The sequence below is a fragment of the Nicotiana tabacum genome, chromosome 11 (genome assembly GCF_000715075.1).
Source record: "Nicotiana tabacum cultivar K326 chromosome 11, ASM71507v2, whole genome shotgun sequence".
Classification (NCBI taxonomy): Eukaryota; Viridiplantae; Streptophyta; class Magnoliopsida; order Solanales; family Solanaceae; genus Nicotiana; species Nicotiana tabacum.
In genome coordinates, this window is record NC_134090.1 from 8518951 (window position 1) to 8528102 (window position 9152).

General features: G+C 36.3%; 1 long non-coding RNA gene across 3 annotated transcripts; it reads right to left on the reverse strand.

Moving 5' to 3' along the window:
* Window positions 1–328: 328 nt before the first annotated feature.
* On the reverse strand, window positions 329–8321 carry LOC142166209 (uncharacterized). 3 transcript variants are annotated; one of them, XR_012696395.1, is made up of 3 exons: window positions 8024–8321; window positions 1457–1574; window positions 329–579 (listed from the first exon to the last, which is right to left on the reverse strand). It is a non-coding gene; the product is annotated as an uncharacterized LOC142166209 (long non-coding RNA). The 3 variants fall into 3 exon arrangements; XR_012696394.1 differs by adding an exon at window positions 7036–7124 and having other exon boundaries at window positions 329–1574; XR_012696393.1 differs by having other exon boundaries at window positions 329–1574.
* Window positions 8322–9152: the final 831 nt, after the last annotated feature.

Sequence of the window (9152 nt, forward strand, 5' to 3'; positions counted from 1 at the left end):
TAACTTAATATTTCAACCACTTAGGGGTCGTTTGGTATGAGGTATAAGAAGGTATAAGGGTGGCATAAGAATTTAGTATCATCTTAATACTTTTTTTGGTTAGCAAACCTGGTGTAAGTTATCCCGATTGTCACGACCCAAACCGATGGGCCGTGACGGGCACCCGGTACCTTACTCAACCGAGTTCCAACATAACATATCTTTTCATGTCATACTATCATAGATAATTGAGCCATAAGGCTGCCGTAAGATAAGTAGAATACAGCATGTGATACCAACTTATACATAAGACATACGGGCCTATAAGACCAAAATAATCACTCGTATATTGAACATAGGCCGACAAGGCCATAAATCTTTTACGTACATGACATCTGTCTACAAGCCTCTAAGAATACATAATTTTTATAAAGATCGGGACAGAGTCTCGCCATACCAAACAATACACGTCTAAATCATACTAACCAAACAAGCAACTCTGAAGCAAATGGAGCGCACCAACATCTTCCGCTGAGCTGATAGCCTACTTGGAGGGCTCTCGACCTGTCTATTGGAATCTGTGGGCATGAAACGCAGCGTCTCCAGGCAAAAGGGACGTCAGTACGAATAATGTACCGAGTATCTAAGGTACATAAATAAGTACATAACAGACATGGAAGAAATATAGAGTAAATGACTCAACCTGTAAGTCTGAATAATTCTGTAATTTAGGAAATAATTGTAGTGTCATGCATATGCGTGTAAATGTCATGTTATGCATAGGTACATGTTTCATAACATCATCAGGCCTCTGAGGGCATCCCATCATATCATCTCGACCATTGTGGGCAAAATCATCAACGTATACCAGCTGATCAGATGGTGGTGCGTATATAACGCCATAACCTTTTCTCATATTCCATATATATAATATACATATATACACATATATAACGACATCTGGTCATAGGTCAATGTACATGAATGCAATGTATGAGAAGTACGTCAATAAAATCTTTTGTAGTGTCATAAGACCATTATGCCTCTGATTAATATCATAAAGTAAACTTTTTCAACTTAAGTATTTTTCTGAGACCTAAAAAAATTATTACTGGGACTATTCTTGTTGTATCGTTAGAGTGCTTATAATCATATAGTGTATAAACCTGAGGACAACACATCCTTGTACTACTAGTGTATAGAGTATAGTATAGAAGGTACTAACTATTTAATTTTCCTTTGAGAAAAGGTAATAAAAACAATCTTCATGTTTGCTAAGTACTGAAGTTATAGTTGGATTATTTTGCATAATTCTTATAGCTCATGAAAAGTCTCAAACCGTGAGAACTTCTAAAATATGATTACCACTATAATGCTTGTCAAAGAATAGAGTAATTTATAGAAGTTGTGCATTTGCTCGTTTCGCTTGTGTCGTATAGTTCATGCCAGAAAGAAAGAAGGGATAGTCTTAACATACCTGATTCGATTCTCTTGACAATCCCACTAACATACGTCAATTGCGACAACACATAACAGCAAGATTGGAGTAGGAAAAAATCCGTATGATATTCTTTAGAAGGGTTGCATTGTACTTCCTGAGAATCGCAAAATCCCGTTGTTATTACGTAGTATAATTTCGTATGAAATTTTTGATGAGAAAAATCACGTCAATCTTATCTTACTTTGTAGAAGAGTCTTATACAAGATATATGAAACAAGAGTAACATTGTAAAATCTCGATTGAGACATTTCACTGTAAGTACCTTACTTACCAAATATATGAAAATCCGTTGCCTTTTGGATTTGTGGCCTCACTTTTGGTGTTAATTTTATCCAAGTTTGTCCTACATACGCCACCTACTATCAAGACTAAAGAGTCATTGCTATCTTATGTTACTTGCTGCTACGCAGGGATAGGAGTTATATTAGGCTTATCCACAAATTTAAATTAATTTGTTAACTTCCCACTCAAATCAATAATTAACCAATTATTCACATAGTTAAGAATTATCTCAAACTACTTAAAATGCTATTCACTTTTAACATACTTCATACACTTTAATATTATGGTCATATGGTACCTTGTATGGTACTAGTCCATAAATACCGGGTATCTTAGCTCGGGCCGTATTTTATCCCAACATGATAAATCTCGACGAAATTCGTTTTCTTTGATTTACTTACCCTCTCACCTTCATGAATTTACTCATCACTTGTTCGGAATAGCATAATACTTAAAATTCCAAAATAATCTCATTCTCGAGATTATATCAATTTAATCATGGCGTATTTTCATAAACGAAAATATGGGGTGCAATATCATTCCCCCCTTTGGAACATTCGTCCTCGAATGTTGACTGGTGCACTTATCATTTTCATATCCTATGTCTTCCGAATGCTTTATTACTCTCCTTTCCATTTAGGCAATTGTTCTGTGAATAAATCCAAAGACCAGGGCATTCCCCTCTTTAAGTCTCTTTCTCACACCACGACTTGTAGTCGGAATCCTTCTAATCTCGTAACTGTTGCTACCTTCTATTGTGCAGGCTTTACGACTCTAACTTTGTATGTGCGCCTATGCGACTCTTCTCTTCTCTTTCCTCCAGCTTTTAGCCAAATTCTAGGCTTCACTTTGTAATCATATACAAAATTATGTCAAGTTGTCCCTCTGGGCGTCATTAGCTTTACTACAACTAAGTAGGTCATACTATACCATAATTCTTACTTCGATTTATTGTTACTGAGACTTGCTACCGAACTCCAGGTTACTCTCGTTGCTTATCCTTTGTGCATAAAGCTAAATCCTTTAACGTTTCTTTGTTACTATTCATCTTAAGACTGATAGCCCAGTCTCATCTCATACTTTGTAAGTTTTATCCATCCATTGTTGATTCACCTCAATGTTAATCTGCAATCTACTATTGATAATATGGCCTCTTATGTAACACTGCCGCTAGGGCTCACGTCTCCTTGGGGAACATCTGAAATGATTAGACTGATCCACCTAGGGCGATACTATACTTCCATAACTTTATTTCATAGCATCCCAATGTGATTCCCCTTACGTGGGTATTTTAATCCGGTAGAATTCATGAAATACTCTTCGAATCATTACTCAATCTAAGGCCCAAACGTCATCCTATATCTGTCACAATTTTACCTTTATCCTACTACCAGGGTAACATTCCATCTCTCCCAAATGCTATTAGTCTTAGACTTCTTTAAGTTCGTTCAGGCTATGCTGAGCTTTCTATAACTAAGAGAAACCATTAGTTTTCTTATTTTCATGGGCTTAATCCCGAGGATTTATCTATTTTCTTCATTTTCTCACTTACGCCTTTCTTATCATGGCTCATGTCTTTCTAAAATCTTGTCGTTCTATCATACTTTAGCTTGCGACCGATTTCCTTATCTGGAACATCGAGACATCATATCGTCTCTAACTCTTCTTTCACTTTCTAATTAGACCTTTCGATACTTAGAAACCATATGCTAAAAGGTATGTTGACGATGCTGCTATCATTCATGGATACTGAATCCCCGCGCTTCTAGCCCCTTATCCGCAGTATGGACTATTCATAACCTTCTACTTTTTGAGTATCTCGTATGTTGTCTACCATTATCTTACTTACCTTAAAATCTTGCATCACATCTCCTATCTCTTTCATGACCCCCTTTTCATTCATATCCACTACCCGGAGTTCTATTATAATACTTGCATCTCAGCTGCATACACAATCCGGTGAGAGTTTCATACTGGCTTCTTATGAGGCTGGTACTTTTCTAACTGGCTTTATCGTAGAGCTGTTATAGGATCTGGCTACTATATTGTCTCTCTTGTATCTCTGATATTAAGAGTGATTCTGCAATGTTCTCAATCACGATGTCCATAATTTTCTAAGTTCAATAATCAAATTCCTGATTTACTTAGCTGATGTAACTCTTTAGTTTCCTCTTCCTTCTGATCAGCCTTTATGTAGGCTTAAGCTATCTTTCGATCTGTGGCTCATGAATTTAGTTATTACTTTAGACTTTTATGGACGCTATGGAAAACCACGATACAATTTTCTAATAATTCGATCATTTGTCTATGATCTGAACCCAATTCCTTCTTTAACTTATACCAGAGTCTTCTACGGCTGATCATAAATCTAATAATTCCTTTAGTTCCTTCTCAATTTTCTTTAACTGTAAACTATTACTTTTCTTGGTCCTTTCTGCCCCTTTTGTTGCGTGCATACTTAGCTTGCCTTAGTGCCCACACATATTGGAATTACATAGTATCTCATAACTCATATGATCTTGAATATCACTTCTGATTTTACTTCTCGTTCATTAGCCACGGTAGGTGCCACTTTCTTATGGAGCGCATACAATTTTATAGTGAGACTGTTATTACACGGCCATTTCCTCTTTAGGGCATTGTGCTTAGGTTGAAGCTTTCTTCCTTATTTTCTCAACAGTCTTTCATTGTAGTACTTAGGGAGGACCCTATGACTCTTGTAAAGCTGCGAACTTATTACGTCATATGCTCAACAGAATTTTTGATGTCCTTCCTCACCTATAATTATCCATAGTTACTTACCTCCACACCTTTGTACCTGTAAGGTTGCTTCTAAACTGATATTTTGACTATCTTTCCAGTGGCATTCTCTTTTATTTCCGTAATACTCATACGATACCTTTTTAACTTCCCCAATTCTATATGAATATATCTCAAGTATTACAATGTCATAACTGCAAGATTGAATTCCCCATGTTGGGGTTCCCTACGTTTATCTTGCATTGATCTGTTGACTCGTCTGTAACCTCCTGTTCACCCATAACTATGCTCTTCCTGAATCAATTACTAACTATCCGTTGGCCCATTCTCATATCAATATTCTGCGTAATCTTTTTTTGGGTTATTTCCTCGTCTTAACTTAACTCTTGCACTGGCTCCTTATTTATCATTAACATTCCGGGCAGGAATCCTTACTTCCTTTCTTTGACGTCGCATTTGCATAATGTTCTGAAGTCGTATCATATCTGTAAGATGTGAATAAGTGCAATTTCATCCCTTTCCCATATTTATCGCGTTCCTTCTTTACCACTCCATAGTTACTAGAATCACTTAATTTTGACTTAATACCACATTACTCCATATTCCCTCTTTTAGGGAAGTACTAATATTTAACGCTACAACGATCTATCTATAGATGTTTTATCTTTTCATCTTTGGTGTCTTATCACATCATCGATGAACCTTACTCGCCGTGCGGTAATCCTTCTGTACCAAGAATAACGAAATTTCTTACTTGCGAGGGTGGCACTTAGTTTAACTGGCACATACAGTCCTTTAAGCTTAACTTTTCTCACATTGCTTACTTTAGAGAAGCGTTTTCCTGAATGACCTTTCTCTGAATTCCTCATGAATATTCTTCTGTTGTCCATTCTATTATTGTCGGAATGCAATCTAAAATTCTCATGATGTCGACCATTATCAAATCACTTAGTCCCTAATTCATGTTTAGTTTATCTTTGTTCACCAACCTATACTGATTCTATTATTGTGGGGTCTGACTTTTCCTTTTGGTAATCGCGTTAGAGTTGCGAACTTATTTATCAAATCGAGGACATGACTATATGGCATATACTCTTTTGTTGTCCTAAGGCCTATCACCTCTCGTCTTTTCCTTCACTTCACTATAGATTCTGTATTACTGTCATCTTTTTTTACCTACCGTTGACATTCATGTATCACATCTTACTCTTAATGCTTCATTATCTCTCTTCTTATTTTCTACTAACATTTCTGTCTATCACTTTATTCCGAAAACTTCAACAAGATATTCTTTTGCTTTTAGCTCCCCCTTGCTCCACCAACTGGCTCTTCGGGTTGCCTAGCATTATCTCTCTACTAGGGATGGGAACGATACTAAGATAATATTTATCCCTTCCAGGCTTCCAGTGCCTATCTTTGTAACACTCATATCTAGCTGTACTATTTTAGAGTGCACCATCTAGATGTCTCACAAAGAGATCCATTACCACGTTTGCACTATCCTTTGAAAATGTCAACTAACTCTACCAATCCATCTACCATTTTGGGTTACTCTAACCCTAGCTGGATCCTGATAATTCGTCCTTCTCTTAAACTATATTTGTTAGCTCCCATAGGGAATAACTGAGATCGGTGTGGCCGATTGTACATACATTTGTCACTGTTGAAGGTAACTCAAAAGGCTTATATTCCTCTGTCTGAATTGTAAATACTGATAATCTTCATTAACTGGGTATCTCGTACCCTTTTTCACTTTGCTTCTTTTACTTGTTGGAACTAATGTCTACCTTCCGATTCTCGTATTCCTTTTTATCGTAAAAGTGGATAGGCATTCTTCCCTTAGGGATCCTTTTCAAGAAACTTACACATCTTAGCATACACATGGCCTGCTGAATACCTCATATTTATCCATCATAAGCATGATGCAAAAATCGGGTTCCTCCAACTCAACTCTTCCACATCTATATCTCTTACTAACTGTAGGTATCGTCTTATTACGAATGAAACAGAAGCTAGGAGTTTGAATTCTTATAAGTGAGATTTACCGCACGATCTAGAGTAAGAAGAAAGAGTGACAGTCCTAAATGCCCTGTAGCCTCCTACTTATAAGTGTGGTGCACGACATACCCATAAGCAAGACTCTACTATCTAGGACAGAACTGCTCTGATACCACTTTTGTCACGACCCAAACCGATGGGTCGTGACGGACACCCGGTACCTTAATCAACCGAGTGCCAACATAACATATCTTTTTATGTTATACTATCATAGATAACTAATTCAGAAGGCTGGCGTGAGATAAGTAGAATACAACATGTGATACCAACTTATACATAAGACATACGGGCCTATAAGAAAAAATAACCACTCGTATACTGAACATATGCCGACAAGGCCATAAATCTTTTACGTACATGACATTTATCTACAAGCCTCTAAGAATACATAATTTTTATAAAGATTGGGACAGAATCCCGCCATACCAAACAATACACTTCTAAATCATACTAACCAAACAAGCAACTCTGAAGATGGAGCGCACCAACATCTTCATCTGAGCTGATAGCCTACTTGGAGGGCTCTCAACCTGTCTATTGGGATCTACGGGAATGAAACGCAGCGTTCCCAGGTAAAAGGGACTGTCAGTACGAATAAAGTACCGAGTATCTAAGGCACATAAATAAGTACATAACAGACATGGAAGAAATATAGAGTAAATGACTCAACCTGTAAGTCTGGATAATTCTGTAATTCATGAAATAATTATAGTGGCATGCATATGCGTGTAAATGTCATGTTGTGCATAGGTACATGTTTCATAACATCATTAGGCCTCTGAGGGCATCTCATCATATTATCTCGGCCACTGTGGGCAAAATCATTAACGTATACCAGCTGATCAGGTGGTGGTGCGTATATAACGCCATAATTTTTTCTCATATCCCATATATATAATATACATATATACACATATATAACGTCATTTGGTCATATGTCAATGTACATGAATGCAATGCATGCGAAGTACGTCAATAAAATCTTTCGTAGTGTCATAAGACCATTATGCCTCTGATTAATATCATGAAGTAAACTTTTTCAACTTACGTGTTTTTCTTAGACCCAAAAAATTTAGTACTGGGACTATTCTTGTTGTATTGTAAGGGTGCTATAATCATATAGTGCATAAACCTGAGGACAACACGTCCTTTTACTACTAGTGCATAGAGTATAGTATAGAAGGTATTAACGATTTAATTTTCCTTTGCGAAAAAGCAATAAAAACAATCTTCATGTCTGCTAAGTACTGATGTTATAGTTGGATTATTTTGCATAAGTCTTATAGCTCATGAAAAATCTCAAACCGTAAGAACTTCTAAAATATGATTACCACTGCAATGCTTGTCAAAAAATAGAGTAATTTATAAAAGTTGTGCATTTGCTCGTTTCGCTTGTGTCGTATAGTTCATGACAAAAAGAAAGAAGGGATAGCCTTAACATACCTGAGTCGATTCTCTTGACAATCCCTCTAACATACGTCAATTGAGGCAACACATAACGGCAAGATCGGAGTAGGAAAAAATCCGTATGATATTCTTTAGAAGGATTGCACTGTACTCCCTTAGAATCGTAAAATCCAGTTGCTATTACGCAGTATGAAATTTTTGATGAGAAAAATCACGCCAATCTTATCTTACTTCGTAGAAGAGTCTTATACAAGATATATGAAACAAGAGTAACTTTGTAAAATCTCGATTGAGACATTTCACCGTAAGTATCTTACTTACCAAATATATGAAAATCCGTTGCCTTTTGGATTTGTGGCCTCACTTTTGGTGTTAATTTTATTCAAGTTTGTCCTACACATGCCACCTACTATCAAGACCAAAGAGTCATTTGTTATCTTATGTTACTTGCTGCCACGTAGGGATAGGAGTTATATTAGGCTTATCCACAAATTTCAATTAATTTGTTAACTTCCTACTCAAATCAATAATTAACCAATTATCTACATAGTTAAGAATTATCTCAAACTACTTAAAATGCTATTCACTTTTAACATATTGTATACACTTTAATATCATAGTCATATGGTACCTTGTATGGTACTAGTCCATAAATATCGATTATCTTCGCTCGGGCCGTATTTTATCTCAACATGACAAATCTCGACGAAATTCATTTTCTTTGATTTACTTACTCTCTCACCTTCATGAATTTACTCATCACTTGTTCGGAATAACATAATACTTAAAATTCCAAAATAATCTCATTCACGAGATTATATCAATTTACTCATGGCGTATTTTCATGTACGAAAACATGGGGTGCAATACCGGTGTTAATTTTAACACTGGGATAACTTATACCTTATAGAAGGTGGGGTAATTAGCACAGGTATAACTTATATTTTCTTCTTAGAAATTATGCAATTGTCATTCTTAATACAACATACCAAACAATGAATAAACTACAATCTCAGCATAACTTATCCAAATATAATTTATACCGGCATAACTTATACCTGTATAAATTGTATTTCAACCAAACGACCCTTAGTGTTCACAAAAACTGTGGGTGATCGGGTGAGGACTTCATAGGGGGGATTTGCATCTACACCCGTATTTTGTG